Here is a 20,442-nt window from a genome sequence, read left to right as displayed (position 1 = left end):
AATCGATAAGTGGGACACAATTGATTACCAAAATAGTAGCTGGAATAGTAAAGCTATCAATTCTCTCTTTTGCGCTGTCACACCTGAAGAGTTTAGTCGTATTTGTAATTGTGAAGTCGCAAAAGAGGCTTGAGATATCTTACAAACTATTCATGAGGGCAGCTCGATCCCCGTCATAATCAGCGAAGTGGCAATCTTGAAAGCATTAACATCACAAACTTCTCTGTAAGGCACAATTCGGGTTGGATTTGCATCTAAGCACTCATAGCCTCACTGAAATAAAAAGTGCGAAAATAAGTACAACTGAAAGGAGTTTTGTTCAAACGAGATTTCCAAGAAAAAACATAAGAGTATTAATCTTGTTAATCCAAAATAGCCTATATGTAGAGGGTAAACCTACACTTTCTAAGTGCCACATATACATGATGAGATGATAAATTTTGAGAATTATTAGAGAATGATACCCATAACATGATATCACTGTTATATTAAAAAAAAAAATTCGTTATTTGGAGATAACATTTTGTGATGTTTCTTCTTCCTATCGGTTCAGTCAATTTACCATTAATTATTTTTCCCTCATATGTCTGACCACACATTTTCTTATAAAAAAGAAATTAAGATCTTATGTATTTAAAAATTAAATTTTATGATAAATTTGCATTTGATGTAATGTAAATCATATTTAAAATATATAATCTACACATTTTAAAATATAACAAATATTTTTTCTGAATATATAATTAATAAAAATAATAAATAAATAAAGTAATTTTTTTGTAGCATGTAGACTGCGAGAGAACCATTGGGTAATGAGTGGATCCTCCATATGTTGGGGTCCACAACCAATTTTCGTATATATATTTGAGGGAATTACACTGACACCATATCAGTGAAAAGGGCCGTGCTTCAGGCCCGGGGGGCCACATGTGACGTGGCGCAGTCCCATTCGCTGAAATAAAAAAAAAAAAAGTCAATCACCTTCCTACACACACAATCCCCAGTGACCCTCGCTGGGGTCTTAGGCATTTTTCCAGTGAAAAATATTTTTAAAAAATAAAAAAATAATATAAATATTAATTATTATAATTATAATTATAATTTTTTTTATAATTTTTTAAAGTAATTTTTGCTACTCTATTGATGTGTTATTCCCCTATATATTTCTTTAGGTCAATTATATTTATTGGGGATTATGAAAAATACATCAAGTTCCATAAATTTGATATAATTATAACTAATTTTTAAAGTTTTAATTCATATAACACTTGATCTCTTTTTCATCTAAAATTTGTTAGTTATATAGATTAAAAAAACAAAATTATCATCATTTTTATATTAAAATGTATTTTTTATCTTGTATATCTTTGTTTTTTCATATCATGTGCATTAGTTTTGCTCTTTTTAACCTTACTCACACTGCTGGGAAAATGACTTTTAGCGGCGTTTAAAAAACGCCGCTATATGTCTGAAAAACGCCGTTAATTCCTTTAGTGACGCTTACTACCAAACGTCGAGGACGCGGCCGTCGCTGTAAGTTTATGACGCTTTAAAAGCGTCGTAAAATTAGTATAGGTGGCGTTTATAAAAACGCCGCTAAATGTGGCAGTCAACGGTAACATGACGTCACATAAGCATTAGCGACGCTTCAAAAACGTCGTAATAGATTTTTTGTTATTTTAAAAATATAACTATAGTGGCGTTTTGAAAAATGCCGCAAAAGATTTTTTTTTTTTTTTTGAACTACTAATTTTGTGAGATTTAACTTCAAAAATATACCTGTAAAATAGCAATAATGAATAAAACTTTGTATAGACATATATTTATGTGAGATTAATATTCCCTCACATCTATAATAGTACCCCATACAACATCCTTCAAGAAAAAAATCCAATAAGTTCAATCCCAAAAAATAAAATGAGAATAATTTAAAGATAAAAGTGAAATTAACAGTTGAATAACAAAAAGTAATAGTGTCTAAGGCAAATAGGGTTGGGAAGAAGTTATAATGATTTCCACTACTCAAATCAATACCATAAATTAGGACAGATAACATTTGTCATCGGGTCAGATTACGACCTTAAAAGTTGTGTTTAGCCAAGAAATAATTATGCATTCATATTCATTGGGTTAGACACAAAGCATCAAGCATTCATGTCCAGATTTTCTAATCAATGTCTACAAATTTCCAGAGTTGAACAGAGTATTAATAATACACACCAAATATTACCCTTCCTACATAAAGCAAGAACCACCATACTGCTAGAAATTTATTTTTTCACCCCAAGTCATGCACCTATACCACCGCTTCTGAAGCATTTGGAATCTCTGCCAAAATCATGTGCGCATTTGAAAGACCAGCATCATCACCTTTTGTACAGCCAACCTGCTCACAGAGAGAGAGAGAGAGAGAGAGAGAGAGAGAGAGGATGAACTTATACTAATGGTAAAACTAGGAGGTTCAATCATGGTAAATCAACAATAAAATTCTACTCTCAAAGAGTTTATCTTGCAAAGCATTTTAAGCAAAAAATAATAATTTAATTCTGAAACTAGTTTACTCAAATTGCATTCAATATGCCAGTATCACTTGTGTTCAACTTAAAATCTCAACAACCTGTAGCGGTATTACATTTCATCGTACTAGAAGGTGAGGCACACACTGTGTGCCAAATTAACAAAATATAATATATATATATATATATATATATATATATATATATATATATATATATATATAAGTAGTTGTAACTATTTGTAAGTGGAAAGTCAGGTTTTACTTTTGGAAAATAAAAGTCCACAAAACTTCATGAACACCAAATTGGGTGCTCCCTCTATATATATATATATATATAAGTATATAGCTAACATTTGTTTCTATTTCAACAAGGTACTGCTAAGGACAAAAAAGATATGATGGGACTTAAGTCTTAGTTTGGTTTGGTTTGGTTTATATAAATACTTTACATGGAAGAATTTCTTACTTCACATGGCGACTGCGTTGTCACTTCTTTTAAGGTACTGCTCATATAAGGAATGATACTTTGCAGGGATATAATCCTTGAATCTGTCAACAATGACAACAAAAAGATTGAGATCCAGGAATGCTAAGGCAAGCAGATAAAAGACTTTCCACAAATATAGTTATTGAGTGCAAAAGGAAATTCCTTGATAGGAAGTTGATGGGATTATAGGAAAAACTGAAAAACTGCAGAACATAAACTGCAATCAGATTCACCAAAATAAACACAAATTGAAGAATTTGTACCCAATACTTATAAACAGTACTTAAAACTTGTTGCCAGAAAGAATTTTATCTTCTGAAGATCTCAAATAATTATAAATTGTTGGCATATATGCTTATTGAAGTCTTAGATTAGTAATATTCCTAGATATTGAATTGATGGTGGAATCCTACATTCTTTTGGTGTAGTGAAAATTGGAACCTCTCATATTTGGTTCAAGTAAGTATAAAAGAAGATTGCCAATTGATGCAGAAAATTATTAGTTTTCATGTCATCAAAAGAGTTAATGAAAAGCACTCCATCCTTTATAGAGATGCTAATATCTCATGTTTGTGGTTTATGGAATTGTGTTTCCTTTCAGGTGGGATTCTTCCATTTCAAAGTTTAGAACGACTAATGGTGAAAGAGAAGAGTCCAAGATGAACAATGAAAGGAAGGGTATACCAAAAACCCTATAGCCTGTCTGATATGCTTGAGCTCATCCCAAGCTGAACCTGCCTACTGCAATATGTTTTTGCTTACTAAAATAGAAATTATACAACACAAAGTGAAGTGGTAATAAATCAATGCTGATGCTACCTCATCTGTTGCATTATAACACCAATGTTCGAGTTCAGCGAGTCCTGCTTTAACATATTCACCGTTACTGAATGAACAACATTCTCTCCTTAATAGAAGGCTGTGGTCCCAAAAAGCATGCACAAGGCCATAAGAAAAAACTTACTTGCAGTATAAAAACTTCAAAAAGCATCTAAAGACAACATGCAGACTACCTGTTGAATAGTTGAACATTGATGAATGAAAATATTTGTGTGAACACCTTGCAAACTAAAAATGGAGGTACCTGAAAATAGTAAAATGAAAAAGAAAACAGGTAAGCAAAAGGGTGCTTCAGAAGAAAATCTATGCACAGTAAATAGAAACAGAAGCATTCCCCCAAAATCCAAGCCAGTCAACTATGTAAATGGCACATTTAAGTGCCATGTTTGGAGAGCTGAAGTGGATTGGAAGCAGACAAATAAAAACAATGTCAAGAAGCCAGACAAAAGGCACCAAATTTATCGAAACGGGTAATGGGGAAGAAAAAATGGCATAACAAGGAATGAAAGCAGTGACAAATTTTACTGACATGATTTGTTTTCAGACTGTTCAAGAAAATTCCCAGGCTCTTCACAATCCCTTGCCAGTGAGCAATCAACGCTTGCTGTGCTGCTGTAGTTGCAACTGAACGTGATGATCCCTTAACCAAGCTTGCCCTCGAAGTTCTTGGTGCCTATTTTTTCATATTCTGAAAGAAAGTTTATACAGAAATAATTTACCAAGTATATTAATAAAATAACCCATAGAATAAAGAATTTCATTCCTCCTTTTACCATAAATTGTGCCTGGTAATTTAAGAATCGAACAGATTCAATTACCTGGATGCACAACCCAAGCAATGGAGAAATCTCTTTCTTAAGGTTATCTCAAATCATTCCATAAATCTTTTCTACAAATGCTGTAAGTTACTGCTTGAAAAGCAAAGCTGGGTATTTGGCTTCAACTTCGTGTAAAGTTTCTGCTCCACCAGTCAGGCCACCATTTACAAAGGAAAGATTAACTCCTTGCGGAGTTCCTCGGAAACTCTGTAAATAAAAATAATAGCAAACACCTGAACTAACGAAAGGACTAAAACTTCGTTTGATGACAGAACATGGAAATTCAAATGGGAACTTTAAATTACCTGTGTCATCCTTCCAAACAGAGTAGCCGAGGATGATCGACGGCGCTGAGGAGCCATTCCAGCAGCACCACTTGCCTTCAACATCTGGCAACTTTAAATCACAAAGCTCCAAAATTACCAAAATCCATTTATTTTAATTTTTCATATATCCGATTATTTAATATCATTTTTATATTTTGTGTCAAATCTTACAATCCTCATTTCAATTTGATTCACAATTAGCAAAATTAATATTTTGATTCACAATATGATTTTATCAACTATACACTTCACTACAAATTTTTTGGTTTTCAATAGGCAGGTCAAACAACTGAAATGATTGGACATTTCAAATAGTGCAGATAAAATAATTCCACATTTTAGTGCATTGTTGGATGTTTAAGGCAAAAATATTATTCAGGCTTCTAATACACCCATACAATTTATGTGTGAATTATGAAAGAGCATTGTACATCTAACCAATCAAAAGCTATGACCTGACCTTAGAAACTAAAGACTCCAGACATCACTAACATAACTCATTTGAATGTTCCGCTTATACACTGGAACAACACCTCCTTGGGAAAATAACATTTAAATGAACTTTAGAGATCGATGTGAAAACCAGGACATCCTAGCTAGATAGAGCATAAAACAATACAACAAAATAAGATTGAGGAACAACAAATCTGTATTGATGCAACATGTGCTTCACATGTGCTTCTTAGCTTATGATAAAATTTCTGGGTGCTAGCAGAAGAACAGCACAACTATCAAATGACATATTAAGAATAAAGCCATTAGATCAATTGAGGGACTATAGGGAATAGAACATGCATTTAGAAGTATGGGATGTAACATACGATAACAGCTGGTACATAGAGCTAGGCCGGGGACTAAATGCAATGGCAGTAACAGCTCCTATATGTCCACGCAAAACTGAAATAGGAAATCCATCTGGCAAGCGCCACTGTAATACACAAGAAAAAACTATTAGGTCACCAAGGGATAAATAGTATGACGGATTTATATTTTAAGTGTAAACTGGAAAGAACCCTTACAACTTGAATGCTGTAGTCATTTGAAGCAGATGCCACCAAAGCATTGTTTGAACTTACAGCCAAGTCAGTAATGTCACCCTTTCAGTAAAATTAAGAAGAGTAGACAAGTAACACAAGGAATGAAAATGGAGTTCCATCCAAACAAACTGAATATGGCAATATATAAACTATTAATGTTGTGCTCTAAAAGCCAATATTTGAGATGTGGTTGAGACAATTTCGTAAAACAGTCCTGTTTAACTAATTAAAAAAGAGCAAATTTTATTAACATGTCTACTTTGTGTGTGTGCATGTGTTTTTATTTTTTTTTTGATCGGTAAAAGTCAAAAGGTATGGTGGGATAGATAGATAAACATTAATTTGTTTCTCAGTACACATACTGATTAGCAGAAGAATAGGGAGCAACAAACAACAAAAATTTAAATAATAATAATACTAAAATTGTTATCCAAAAAAATAATTAGAAGCTAATATATATGATTTTTTTACAACTACTGCCACCAAAGAACCACCTAAGAATAACTCTACCATTTGAATGAATGGAATTCCCAAAACCACACCAGTTAAATATAGTTAAGGATAAGAAGATTACCACAATAAACAGCATCCCTATGTCCCCTTAGTCTCTTTATGTTTTGCACCATTGTTAAGGGTTTAGCAATGAAGAGATGGAGCACGATGGTGTTTTGGAAAACCACCTCCAATTTCTCTCAAACTTAGTCCACGCACCTGATCAGCCTGCATGTGAGGCTGCTAAGATACATACATACCCAGCTGCAGCAACCACAGATTCATAGCTAGAGGCAGAGCCATCACTGCAGAAGAAGTCAGCATTGATATCTTGTTCATCACAGTTTTGTTTTCCTAAATGCTCTTCAGAAAATATCTGTAACAAACATAGCTACAGTTGTAATGTTTGTTGGATGGTTAGAGTGTTTGTTAGCTAAGTTAGTTACTGCATTAGTTACTGAGTTAGTTAGATATTTTCCTATATAATATCTTGTACAGTGTATATGTGATTCATTGAATAAAAAGAAAAGTTAGAAAAGTCTTTCATTCTTTTCAGAGGCCAACGCAAGTATGCAGGCACAGGATTGACTTGCTTGTTTTCTTCATTCCTGTCAGCTGCATCATATAATAACAATACTAATAAGAAAAGAGCAAACAAAGCTTATCCAAAGCTATACATTTGCATGAGATTTCCACAACTACATTATGGCCGTTATGAGCTCTATATATGTGCAAAACAGTTACTGCAGACGGAAATCCACCCCTGGGACACTACTAAACAAAGTTTATTACTCTACGCAGAACAAGGCAATCTAATGGTGATGAATGCAACACTATCTCTATAATCGTGAATCTTTTTTTTATTTATAGGTAATATGTAATTATGAGCATATAATTAAAAGTATACACTCCAAAGTTTAGAGAAAATTGGACACTAAAAACATACTCCCATGTTGATAAAATCTGTGTAAGAATGGGAGATGTTATACGAGTTGCCAATCAGACTACTATCTTCCAGGTAAATCATCCACACTTACTTTTACAACTAGTATTATTTCCCAACTGAGACTTGAATTATGCACCTTTTCCTAAAGCTTATTCTAAGTGGTGTCAAACAGAGATTTTTATTTTTATTGTTCACCATCCAGATAATACACAAAGTTTACAAAGCCGATCAATAATATATATAAAAAGTTTACAACAGATACAGAACCAGAAGCAATCCAGGGTTCCATTTGTCCATGCTTTGAAGGCACACATCATCATGAAATTAATTGAAACACATAATTAACTTCAAATATGTTCCAGCCCAGCTGCACCTCCCCCTCTCACATACGAGAGATTGGGGAATTTGATCCTTGCTAGAGGCAAGATTGGGCAACACTAACACCAACCCAATGCAGCTGCCTTACTCCCTTAAGTCTAAGCTAGATATATAAACTATATTTAAAAAAAAATAAAAATAAAAAAAATATATCTATGATCTTCAAACAAAATAGCAGAAAATATCAAGATGTAGTGATAATAAGCAATGATACATCCATTATTGTCAAAAGAACGTGAGGGAATGTTTTAGTACAGAGGAACCCCATCGGATTGCTTCCCCTGGGTTCCCAACATGAACATCAAGGCTTACATAAACTACATGACCAATCAAAAAAGAAGTAAAGAGACTTCAAAATGGACATCACAAGGTACAAATTCACCCACAACAAAAACAAAGTTATTAGAGGGATGTGATATCTCATTTCTTAGCAAGCAGCTTTTTTGGAAGCTTCTCCAAAGGTGTGGTTTTGAGAAGGAAGAGCCTGGCAGCACGCTCTTGCAATGTACCCCCGCATTTCAACCCACGTGATTGCAGCTCCGATTTTAACCTTTCCATACCAAGAACCTAAAAGATCATACCAGAAAAATTCGAAATGTTAGTTGCTGTCAACGCTGCAAAAGTAGACGGCCTGTGTCAGCTTTATAATGGACTACAATAAGACATCATAAATATAAAACTGGCAAGATAATTTTACAAGTGCAATGTGAAATTTTGCAAATTATAACTTTATGCTGTTTCTTTCCCTCTCTATAGGACATTATGAATTCAGAGAGACACGTTATTCAATAAACACGGTTCAAGAACAGACACAGTTTCAACTAACAGGCTATTATCTTCTTCTTTTGCAGAATGCATTGCAGTTGACAACTTCATGGAAGAGACCATCAGGCTATCCTTTCTTCAAGAATCTCCATTGCTGGTTCCCCAGCATCACTGTTTTCACAACCAACCAGACCTCCATCAGAACTTTGCTATCTGTTTCCCAATAACACAACCACAAATACAAAATTTTAGTTAAGAATTACACTGCATACACACATAATATATACGTGAAATTGACCAAAACATGAAATGAAATGAAATTCAGAACACTCTTTTGTACAAAATCAGCCCCCAAGCTCACATCATCATCTTGAATGTCATCATTTTCATCCTCACAAGGATCGAGCACACTCTTGATAATCTGGAGTAGCAACTAACTTGCAGAACATGGTTAAACTATGAAAGAATTAGCTAGAAGATAATGACCTGAATTCAGAATTTTCAAGGAACACATAAGTGATGTCCTCTATCACAGTTTAATATGGATGAATTAATTGTTACATAAAAATAATAAGGAGCGAGGACGGGGATAAAAATTGGGAAGAGAGTTCACTAATGAGTAACTAATAGGTAATAAAGACTACCGACTTCTCTAGCTTTGTACATAGAGTAGCCGTACAGTGGATGGTAGGTCTATACAAGCCAACAGAGAGCATATCAAAAGGAACCATCAAAATGTGGTTACTGATTGTTAACTTAGAACTTGTTGATAAAACTTCTAAAAATTACTCTGGTCTGTGAAGAATTATAGAGAAACCTAATAAAAACTTAAGTGAGAAGAAATCTTGTGCATGGAACACACCAGAGTCACACAGGGATTGAAACTTAATCCAAGAGATTTCATGAACTCCTCTGCAATTTGACGCCATTTAATATCAGGGTATGCAACAAGATGTGCATTGTAATTTCTAACTACACCGGCAAACTTCCCCATTATCTCAACTTGAGAAATATCCCGTCTTTCCCTGCTTAATCTGACAGCAAAAATTGCAATTTCCTTTCCAAGGGTGGTAGGTGAAGCTGGCTACAAAATAATAAACCAAACGAGTGATCTATTGATGACTATTAGTCTAAAACAACTGTATAAACACAATTGTATGCACCATCATATGCCAGGTAGGTTAAGTATACAAATTTACTCAACAAATCATATATCCCAACAACTTGAGTTAAAGTAAGTAAATCATTTTCCTCCATTCAGTTATTATTTCACCATTTAACTCAACTTCTTCCTTCTAATCATCAAATTTAGTTATTGTTAAGTGATTATGCATATTCTCGATAATCCAATATATGAAGGGTTCTAGTCAGATGAACCATTTTCTTTTTCTCTGTTCTTTTTTTCTATCTTTCTGAGACACCATTTGCAGACTCTGTAACTTCTCTCTCACAGCCCTACACATGAAAGACTTCAGAGCATAGACGAAAGTGTGGAAGAACTAGAGAAAATTACCTAAAACAGTACCTGTACCTGTACCTTCTCAACAACATCCAACAAATTACCTAAAAAATACAAACAGTAAGGTAAACTTCGTCTTAAAACAAAATGACTGCATTACCTTCAAGATGTTTACGCCATTCAACTTATTTGAAATGACAATGCTTGAAACTGGACCAACATTTATTGTGAAGTTGCCAGCACCAATAGCATTTGATAAGACTATAATGATCTAAGAAAATTTCACATCTAAAGTGAACCACGAAGAGAAAACAAAATTAAGGGAAAATTTGATCAAAGAAGCAACCACTGAATAATGAAGCCAAGGTCCTATTTATCTCCGTGACAGTGTCATGATTTTTTATTTATTTATTTTTAAATCATCTTGATGGTGTTGTATTTGTGCTCCATATTTGTATTCTTGCATAATCTATTTTCCAAAACAAATAAAAACAAAGAAACAATACAAACACAAACAAACAAGATAAATAATAGCACTATTATGATGCTACTAAGAGAACGGGAAGGAGGAACCTGGTTCTAGGTCAACATTTTATTATGTAATTCCTTTTCAATCAATAAATCAATGACAAACCTGTTCCAGCCAAACCCAGCTTTGGCTGATGACCTTCAATACAATATTGTGAAAAATTATAACCGAAGATAGATGAGTGATAGAAAAAAAAAAAAATCAAATTTAAGTCAATACCCAAATTAACCAATAGACAGACTGCTAATCACTACTGAGTTCTCCAATTAATGTTTATCATCTAAATAAACCAAAATATATTTTGATACATAGAAATTGACATAAACCAATGTATCCTCATATTTAGAAGCATTATAGACAAAAGAATATAGCTCCAGAAAAGTAAGAGAAACCAAATTCAAGTAGATTCTCATCAGTGTATTGAGTAAACAAATCTAAATAGAGTTGTTCAATACAAATCTAAACAAGATCAAAAACAGAACAAACATGTAAACAAATATATTAGAACTTACCTCCAATGAGAAAGTTAGGGTTTCTTTTCTCACAGGAGTTGATTTTTTCCGTCACTGCCGATCAACGATTGGATCATTCGAGAGCCTGAAAACAAAATAAGGATGATTATTCAATTAATACATAGAGATACATATAAAAATTCATATATATACTTGTATAGAGAGTTTTTTAGGACAAAAAAATTATCCAAAAAAAAGTACAGATAATGTATACACAGAGAACGAGACTGTGCGAGAGAGAACGAGATCAAGAGAGAGGGAGACAAAGACAGGCAGAGATCGAGAGAGAGAGAGAGAGAGAAGAATCGACGAAACTGAGATTGGATTGAAATCAAAATCGTGCAGATGGTTAGTAGACGATGCAGATACAGATGCAGATGGGGGTGGCGGTGCCGGTGATTGTGGAGCTTCGAAATCAAAATCATTCTGAGATTGGATCGACCAAATGATGAATCACCGAGCGAAGAAGGTTGAATTGAGTTGAAGGAGCTGAAGGGTTTAGAGAGAGAGAGAGAGAGAGAGAGAGAGAGAGAGAGAACGAGTGAGAGATTTGAGGGATCGGTTTCTCTAAGACTCTAGGGTTTCTCAGATTCAAATACGTTGGTGAGAGATTGGAGGGTTTGAAGAGAGAGAGAGAAACACATTTGGAGGCGCTTTTCAAACGACTTGGATTACTTAAACGGTACCGTTTTAATTAAAATAAAATATGACGTTTATAAAACGTCGTTAAATGTTAGAAATAGTGACGTTTAAAAAAACGCCGTTAAATAAACGCCGTAAAATCATATATTTCCTGTAGTGTCAATAGATGGCCAGTATAATTATGTCAAAACAGTAAAACTTGTATTTTTTTTTTTTCAAATCTTAAGAGTGGGTTAAGAGTGGCCACTATAATTTAATCTATTTCTTTTTAATCTAATATTTAACAATTCTTTTAGCCCTCAGTGAATCAATTTGTTTTGGGCAAATTTTAAAAAAGTCAAAAAGTCACTATCTTATTTAAGTCACATCATCTTATTTAAATCATATTACCTCTCTAACACATCACTTCAAACCCAACTCAAATCCAACCCATATTTTATAAAAAGTTTAAAAGTACACTTATTTAGATCATTCCAAACAACACCTAAAAGTACACATTTATAAGCTTTCTCTTTCAACCACAAAAAAAAAAAAAAAAAAAAAAAAAAACAAAACAAAACAAAAACAAAAACAAAAACAAAAACAAAAAGGAAAAAAAAAAAATTGCAGAGACAAATATTTACAAGGCAAATAAGCCTAAGACATGTTATTTACCAAACTAAAAGAAAACGATCCTTTAATCTCTATAATAATAAAATAAAATAAAAAATGTTAGATAGCGGAGGATTTCGTATGGTCTGAAACAAGATCAGTAACTTGTACTTTAGATGAACGTTGGTGAAGCGTACAGTTACCCTCTTAAAGCATATCTAATCTTTTATTAAATTTAAATTTAATAAAAATTTTGATGAAAATAAGATCTAATCCTTTCATCAAATTTGTATTAAATTAAAGGAGAATCAAAAATTTTCATCAAATTAAGGAAGAATCAGAATCTTTCACCAGATTTCAAACAAGTATTTTTTCACTCAACAATGCTAGGTAGCTCAAAATTTTGTGGCTCAAATGGCTCAAATCACTTAAAACGACGTCGTTTTGATAGATTTTGAGTGTAAAACGACGTCGTTTTAACAGATTTGAGCCATTTGAGCCATAAAATTTTGAGCTACCGAACATTTTCCTTTTTCACTTAAGTATGATGAAATTGTTAAAAGATGAAGTATTGGAGTTAGGTTTTTTTTTAACTAAAATTAATGAAAAGTGAAATTTGGGATGAAAAAGTAAATTTTTAAAAGATTTTGATGAAAGAATTGAAATAGTTGATATCAAATCAAATTAAAAATCAAATTAGATAAAATTTTTGATAAATGATTGGAGATAGTCTTAGTGGTTAAGTCTGAAGCTAATTTAGGAGTCGAAAGCTTTAGAGAAGATAAAATCTCAAAATATTATTTATGAGTCTCGTCTTGACGATCAAAATCCTTCATTTTATAAGGTTTGTTAGTATATTATTGACACCAAAATTAAATTGATCAAATATCGTTAATCACTTAATCCAATCACATTTGTCTAGAAAAAAAAAAAAATTAAAATCACATGATCCGTTATATTTTTTTAGACAATTGTGTTTCAATCAAGGGGTTATCGTTATCTGATCAATTTAATTTTTTATATGAGTAATATACTTGATGAGTTTAATAAAAATAAACATTTTAGATAGTCGAAACAGGTTTAATATGAATCCATAATGAGCCAGACTAGACCACCCCGGTCCAATTAATGGAGAGGACCTTTTGCCCAATTTATTATTCATTGTATGTTAATATGAGGTTTAAATGGTTTGTCAGAGATATTGATCCCTTAATTGTTTTGATTGATCACAAAAACTAACGGATTGATGCTAATCAAGGATGTCAGTAATGGAATAACTGATTGTGCGTGTATAATGAGATTTTTATTTTGCTAGGCCTAAGAAGGGAAAAAAAAAATGCTGGCCCTTTTCAACAAGTGTTTTATTTATATTTTATTTTTTGGCATTGCTATATAAATCTAAAAATTAGACCTAATCTTCAAGTTTAATGGTGTAACAATCAATTAGAATATCTAAAGTAATACTTTATCTCATATCTTCTCAATTATCAACAAATCATATTACCTACCCATAATTAAATTTAGAAAATACACTTGTATATTATTTTCTTGGGTAAATTATGCAAATGGCCCCTATAGTTTACACGATGTGTTAATTTGGTCACTGTTGTTTCAATTTGCTCTATTTTGTCCATTAATTTAACAGATTGTATCATTTTAATTCAATAAATAACGGTTGTTAAGTTTGGTAAACGAAAAGTCTACACGTGTCAATTTGGTTTCTGTTGTTTTAATTTGTTCGATTTTGACAGGGACCAATTGACACATTATGTAAACTATAAGGATTAAATTGACACATAGTTTGACTTTCCGTTCACCAAACTTCACAACTGTTATTTATTGGACTGAAAATGACACAATCCGTTAAATTAAAAGACAAAATCGAGTAAATTAAAACAATTGGGACTAATTAAATTGACACATCATGTAAATTATACGGACTATTTGTATAATTTACCCCATTTTCTTTTATTTTTTAGGCCCATGTACAAGAAGAGTTTAAGAAAGTAATTTGAGCAATGAAGATTTTATTGTTTTTGTTAAGCCTTTATACAGGGTGTGTTAATTTGAGGGCCATTAGACAAAAATATATATTTTTTTCATAGAAACCTTTTGACAAAAGATTGGAACCTTAGAGGAGGGTCTCACTCATCTAAGGGTGGGCTGGTACTAAGCTGGGCCAATGCTAAGGTTACATTTGGTTGGAAAATTTGATAAGAGAAATAAAAAAGGAAAAGAAAACGCAATCTCATTTTGTCTTTTAGACACTTTTTTTTCCATTTCTCAACTCAACCAACCATAATTTGAAATCCAAATCTATAAATTCTCTCTTCTTTTCTTTCTATTTATTTTTCCTTTTCCATTGCTCTTATCAAATCTTTCAATCAAACAACAGCCTAAAAGAAAATGAAATGAGAAAATATATCTATTGCTCTTGTTTGGTTAGTTGGCAAAATGAGAACGAAATGAATTTCTTAGAAGGAAAAAAAAAAAAAAAAAAGAAAGAAAGAAAAATAAAATAAAATGTGAAAATGAAAGGGGCATTGGGCGAGTGATTCAGGGTTGGAGCAAGAAAAGAAGACAAAAAGCATTGATGTTATAAAAAGCATAAATTTATTCCAACTCTCCGAACATGAGCAGAGGCACAACCACGCATACATTAATGTGTAGTTTTCTTAAACAAAAATAATATATGCTAGACACAGAGATTGAAAAAGAAAATACTGAATTTCTTTTAATTCTTTTTCCACACAATCTTGAATTCAACAATGCTCTTTAAATAGAGAACTATCCACTAACTCCACTACCTGAAAAATAACAACAAACCATGAATAATAACTAACACTATCCACTAAACCAACTATCCTAAAAACTATGACACCACTTGACACAATCCCTACATAAGTTGAAACTACATACCACTACTTTGAATAAGGCAAAGACCACTAACTTGAACTCAAACATGAAATAGACTCACTAAAATAAATATGGACATGTTTGAATTAGATTCTCAACATGCTCCCTTAATTCAAACATGGTTGTACACCTATCATGCTACGAAACTTCTTGAATTTTTCCTCTGACAAAGCTTTTATGAATACATTTGCCATTTGATCTTCAGTGTTGCAATGTTCAATCTTCACTTCTTCTTTGGCCAAGTGATGGCGTATTTCGATATTAGTCCTTCCCTAAAGCAAAGGATTCTTTGTCATAGCGAAAGTAGACTTGTTGTCACAAAACAAACATGTTGGACTACTTTGTTTCTCCTTTAAATCACAGAGGATCCTTTGTAGCCAAATTGCATGGCAAGTTGTAGCACTATCAGCAATATACTTTGCTTCAGTGCTGGAAAGAGCCGTAGTAGTCTGCTTCTTTGATGCCCATGATATAACTCCAGAGCCAAGGCTAAAGACGTAGCCTGTAGTGCTTTTCCTGTCATCTATACAACTTGCCCAATCACTGTTAGTGAAGGAAATCAGTTTAAAGTTAGTGACTTTGGAATATTTTATTCCAAAATGGAGAGTGTGTTAAATGTATCTTGAAATCCTATTTGCTGCTCCAAAATGATGCTTGCTTGGATGATGCATGAACCTGGAACAATACTCACAGCAAACATAATTCAGGTCTTGAATGAGTAAGATATATCAAAGCTCCAACCATGCTTCTGAAATTCCTCTCATCTGCCAACTCATCTTCATCCGCCAAAAGCAAATTCTCATTTTCATTCATAGGTGTCTTTGTGGAAGTACAATTTGAAATGCCAAACTTTTTCAACAAGTCCATGGCATATTTCTTTTGACATATGATAATGCCACTTGAGTTTTGAATTACTTCAATGCCAAGAAAATAGTGCAAAAGACCCAAGTTAGACATTTCAAAGTTCTACATCATGCTCTCCTTAAACCATTTCATCAAGTCAAAAGAATTCTCAGTATGTATCATATCATCAACATATATGCATACAATCAAGATATCATCATGCCCTCGAGTTTTCACATAAAGAGTAGGTTCGTTCACTAACACTTCTTTGGGCTGTTCAACATATACTTCCTCCTCAAGCTCTCCATTAAGAAACGCAAACTTGATATCTAGTTAAAAAACTTGCCAACTTCTTTGAGCCACTAAAGCCAAGATAGTTCTAATAGTATCAATTCGAGAAACCAGTGCAAATGCTTCAAGGAAATCAATACCTGGCTGTTGTGCATATCCCTTTGCAACTAACTGAGCTTTGTGCCTTTAGAGAGTTCCATCAGAATTAAACTTGGACTTGTAAATCCATTTAAGTCCAATAGCTTCTTTACCGAGAGGTAGCTCTACCATGCTCCATGTTTTATTTTTCTCTATTGCTTTCATTTCTTTATACATTGCATCACACCATTCCTTCACAATAAGTAGGCTCCATGGCAAAGCAAGCAAATTCACACGAATCATATATATCAGCAAGACTTTCTCACTTTTCTAGGAGTAGAATCATAAGAAGAATCAGGTAGATCACTAGAACTTATTGAACGAATCACAGGGGCAGGTTGTTCACTTGGGATAACTTCATCTTCATCCCATCTCCAAGCTTCATTCTCATTAATATTACATCTCGACTTATAATCAATTTTTTGGAAATAGGATCATAAAGTCGATAGCCTTTTGTCTCCTTACTATAGCCCAAGAAAATGCATTTTGTACTTTTATCATCTAACTTTTGTCTTTGTTCAGATGGTACAAATGCATAGGCTATATACCTAAAAATACTTAAATGACTTACATTGGGTTTTCTCCTACTCCAAGCTTCATACAGAGTCTTACCTCTAACAGCTCTTGCTGGAAAGCGATTAATCAAATATACTGCTGTCAAAACTGCTTCAGCCTAATAGCAAATTGGCATTCCTTTATCCTTCAACATTCTCCTTGCTGTTTTAACAATAGACTGATTCTTACACTCCGCTACACCATTTTGTTGTGGGGTGTAACTTGTTGTCAGTTGTCTATGAATGCCCATGCTACTGCAAAACATCCTGAACTCATTGGAAGTAAACTTTCCACCATGGTCAGTACGTAATGCGACAATAGCGCAACTAGATTGATTTTCAACAATTAATTTAAATTGTTTGAAAATTGAGAGAGCCTCTGACTTTTCTTTCATGGGGTAAAGCCATGTCATTCTAGTGCAATCATCAACAAACAAAATAAATTATCTGTTTCCACTCAAGGACAATGTTTGCATAAGACCACATATGTCTGCATGCACAAGCAACAATGGCTTATCTGCTCGCCAAGATTTTTCCTTTGGAAATTTCTCCCTATGGTGTTTGCCGAGAACACAGGCTTCACACACATAGGCATCATTTTTCACTGATGAAAAACCAGCTGCCATGTCCAATTTATGCAACAAATGCAACCCACCAAAATGCAAATGACCATACTGCATATGCCACAATATGGACTCTTCACTAGATGCACAAAATGCATTGCATGAAAGGTTTGAGAACACAATAGGAAACATCTTATTTGCTATCATTTTGATGCTCACAACCAGATTCTTACTTTTCTTATCACAAAGCATGCATTCCTCATTGTCAAAAATAGCATAGTAACCCTTCTTTAATAGTTGACCCAGACTCAATAAATTTTGGACCAAACCAAGCACAAACATCACATCATTAATAAACTTTCTTCCAATCATGGTTGCTACTCCAATAGTTCCAATTCCTTGTACCTGAACTTCACTATTATTACCCATTTTCACTAATGGTTTCACAGATTCATCAATTTCCTCAAAATAACTTTTGTTTCCAGTCATGTGATTACTGCACTCACTATCTAAATACCAAATTTCTTCATTCATTTCAACATAGGAAATAAGACATGCTACAAATAGGTTTTCATGTTCTTCATTAGTTTCTTTTTCTTCATGAAAATTGGCTTGCTCCCTCGCCTTTTAAAAACAATTTGTCTTAACATGGCCAAACTCCTGGCAATTATAACAGTGGAACATTTTTATTTTGAGCTGTTTTGGTTTTAAACCAACAATCCTTGTCTTCATGGTTTGTTTTTTAACAATGTGAACATGGAGTAGAGTAAGCATTGTTACCTCCAATAAAGTTATCTTTGTTGGGCATTAAATCTGCCTCTTCCTCTTCCATGAGATGCATTTCCACGTCACCTGCCTCTACCACTGCATCCTCTTCGAAGATCTTCTAAACACTTCTTTAAATCCGCCTTTGACTGAAATGCTTGCTCCATTGTCTTCTCTACTGTCCTCTACAGCCTTTGTTCATGAGCTTGAAGTGAACCCATTAGCTTATTCACAGAATAAGTGGTTAGATCCTTGGATTATTCTATAACAGCAACTATGTGATCATATTTAGGAGTAAGACTCCTTAGCACCTTTTCAACAATTTTCTGATCAAACAACTATTCTCTATATGATCGAATTTGATTCACAATAGAAGTGAATCTTGTGAAAAAATCTTGAATACTCTTAGAATTTTTCATATACACATTCGCAAATTCACGATGAAGAGTTTCGAGCTTAGACGTACCTTGGTATTCTTCTTGGAGCAAGTCCTATGCTTCTTTTGATGTAATGACAACCATGATTCTTGGAAATATGGTGCCTTGCTGGATCATAAACAAGGCTTTTGCATCCTTCTTCTATTTCTCCTTCAATTCATTCCTCTATGCTACTGACACCCTTTCCTATTCAGCAAAATCTTCATACCCATTCTCTACCACAAATCATAGGATGCAAATAATGTCTTCATTTTAATAAACTAGAATTGATAATTGTTTCCATTAAATATGGGAACACTTTGTAGAGAATTTGAAGTTGTGTTTGTATTACCTGCCATGAGTTCCAAAATACTCACTTACACTTCTCTACGAATGCCTTGTAGTCAATGTCACTGTTGTAAACTCTTTTTGCTTTCTTCCAACTCTCAACTTGGCTCTGATATCACACTGTAGCTTTCATAAAAAAAAATAATATATGCTAGACACAGAGATTGAAGAAGAAAACACTAATTTTTTTTTTTAAAAAAAAATTTCACACAAACTTGGACTCTACAATGCTCTTTAAATAGAGAACTATCCACTAACTCCACTACCTGAAAAATAGCAACAGACCCATGAACAATAACTAACACTATCCACTAAACCAACTGTGATACCCCACTCTTGTGTTATGTTAATTAATCTTATTTTCGAATATGATTATGTGCTTGATATGATTTTGAGTGCCATTTCTATGATAATATGTATTTATGGATCTCTATCTGTTCACCGTAGGAAGATCTGTTTGAATTTCTGTTGTAAAATTTAATTAAAAGCCGTAGAGGTGACAAAAACTGAAATTAACTGTAATTTTGCGATCAGCGTAATTTTTAGAGCCTATGATGAAATTTAATTAAAAACCAATTCAGGCCAAATTAATTAGATTAAATTGTTTGATATAGGCACAATTAACTAGCCTTAATCAAGGTTGATTAGGCAAGTGTATATATGGACCTAATTACATTTAAGCTCACCATTCTTGGAGCTCAAAATCTGAAATATACACTCTAGAAAGAGAGTGAGCTGAGTTTAGAGAGAGAGAGAGAGAGAGAGGGCTCATTCTTGAAGATTTTGCAAAGGAATTCAAGAACAAAAGGATTGGCTCAAGAATTGGCTAAAATTGGAAGGGAAGAAGCTCCTAGGTGAGTAATTGAACCCAAAACCATGGGTGTAAATCTATAGTTGAGTGAATTCAAAGATATTATGAAGAATTTGAGGTCCATATGTTCATGCATGTATAAAATTGCCATGAATTTCCCTGAGATTGCATGATCTAGTATAAGGCATGTTAAACATGAAAAATTTGTGCACCTAAGTCTACATGCATGCATAATTTTGATGAGCTTCATGATTTTGAACATTATTTGTACCATATAAAATAGAATTGGAGTCAATAATTAACATGCATGCATGCTTCATGAAGGTATGAGGCTTGAATGCATGAGTCCTGAAATTGGCTTGGAAATGGGCCATGATTTTGGGACAATTGGTTTCAAACTATCCAAGTTTTTATGTTACACAATGTTTTTCTACGTTTTGGCATTGATTTTCAGACT

The 20,442-nt window shown here is 33.3% G+C and overlaps 1 long non-coding RNA gene and 1 pseudogene across 2 annotated transcripts; both read right to left on the bottom strand.

Moving 5' to 3' along the window:
* Positions 1-2,092: 2,092 nt before the first annotated feature.
* On the bottom strand, positions 2,093-5,078 carry LOC114322013 (myosin-11-like; annotated as a pseudogene). The gene is made up of 8 exons (XR_014339695.1): positions 4,969-5,078; positions 4,664-4,870; positions 4,375-4,518; positions 4,019-4,089; positions 3,825-3,924; positions 3,690-3,746; positions 2,985-3,067; positions 2,093-2,386 (listed from the first exon to the last, which is right to left on the bottom strand). The product of XR_014339695.1 is annotated as a myosin-11-like (transcript).
* Positions 5,079-8,739: 3,661 nt separating this feature from the next.
* LOC145798598 (uncharacterized) lies at positions 8,740-11,902 on the bottom strand. The gene is made up of 3 exons (XR_014339694.1): positions 11,423-11,902; positions 11,108-11,192; positions 8,740-8,820 (listed from the first exon to the last, which is right to left on the bottom strand). It is a non-coding gene; the product is annotated as an uncharacterized LOC145798598 (long non-coding RNA).
* Positions 11,903-20,442: the final 8,540 nt, after the last annotated feature.

Source organism: Camellia sinensis, chromosome 9 (assembly GCF_055761805.1).
Source record: "Camellia sinensis isolate YWXY chromosome 9, ASM5576180v1, whole genome shotgun sequence".
Lineage (NCBI taxonomy): Eukaryota > Viridiplantae > Streptophyta > Magnoliopsida > Ericales > Theaceae > Camellia > Camellia sinensis.
The sequence above is the reverse complement of the archived record's forward strand: the minus strand, read 5'-3'. Positions and strand labels throughout refer to the sequence as shown.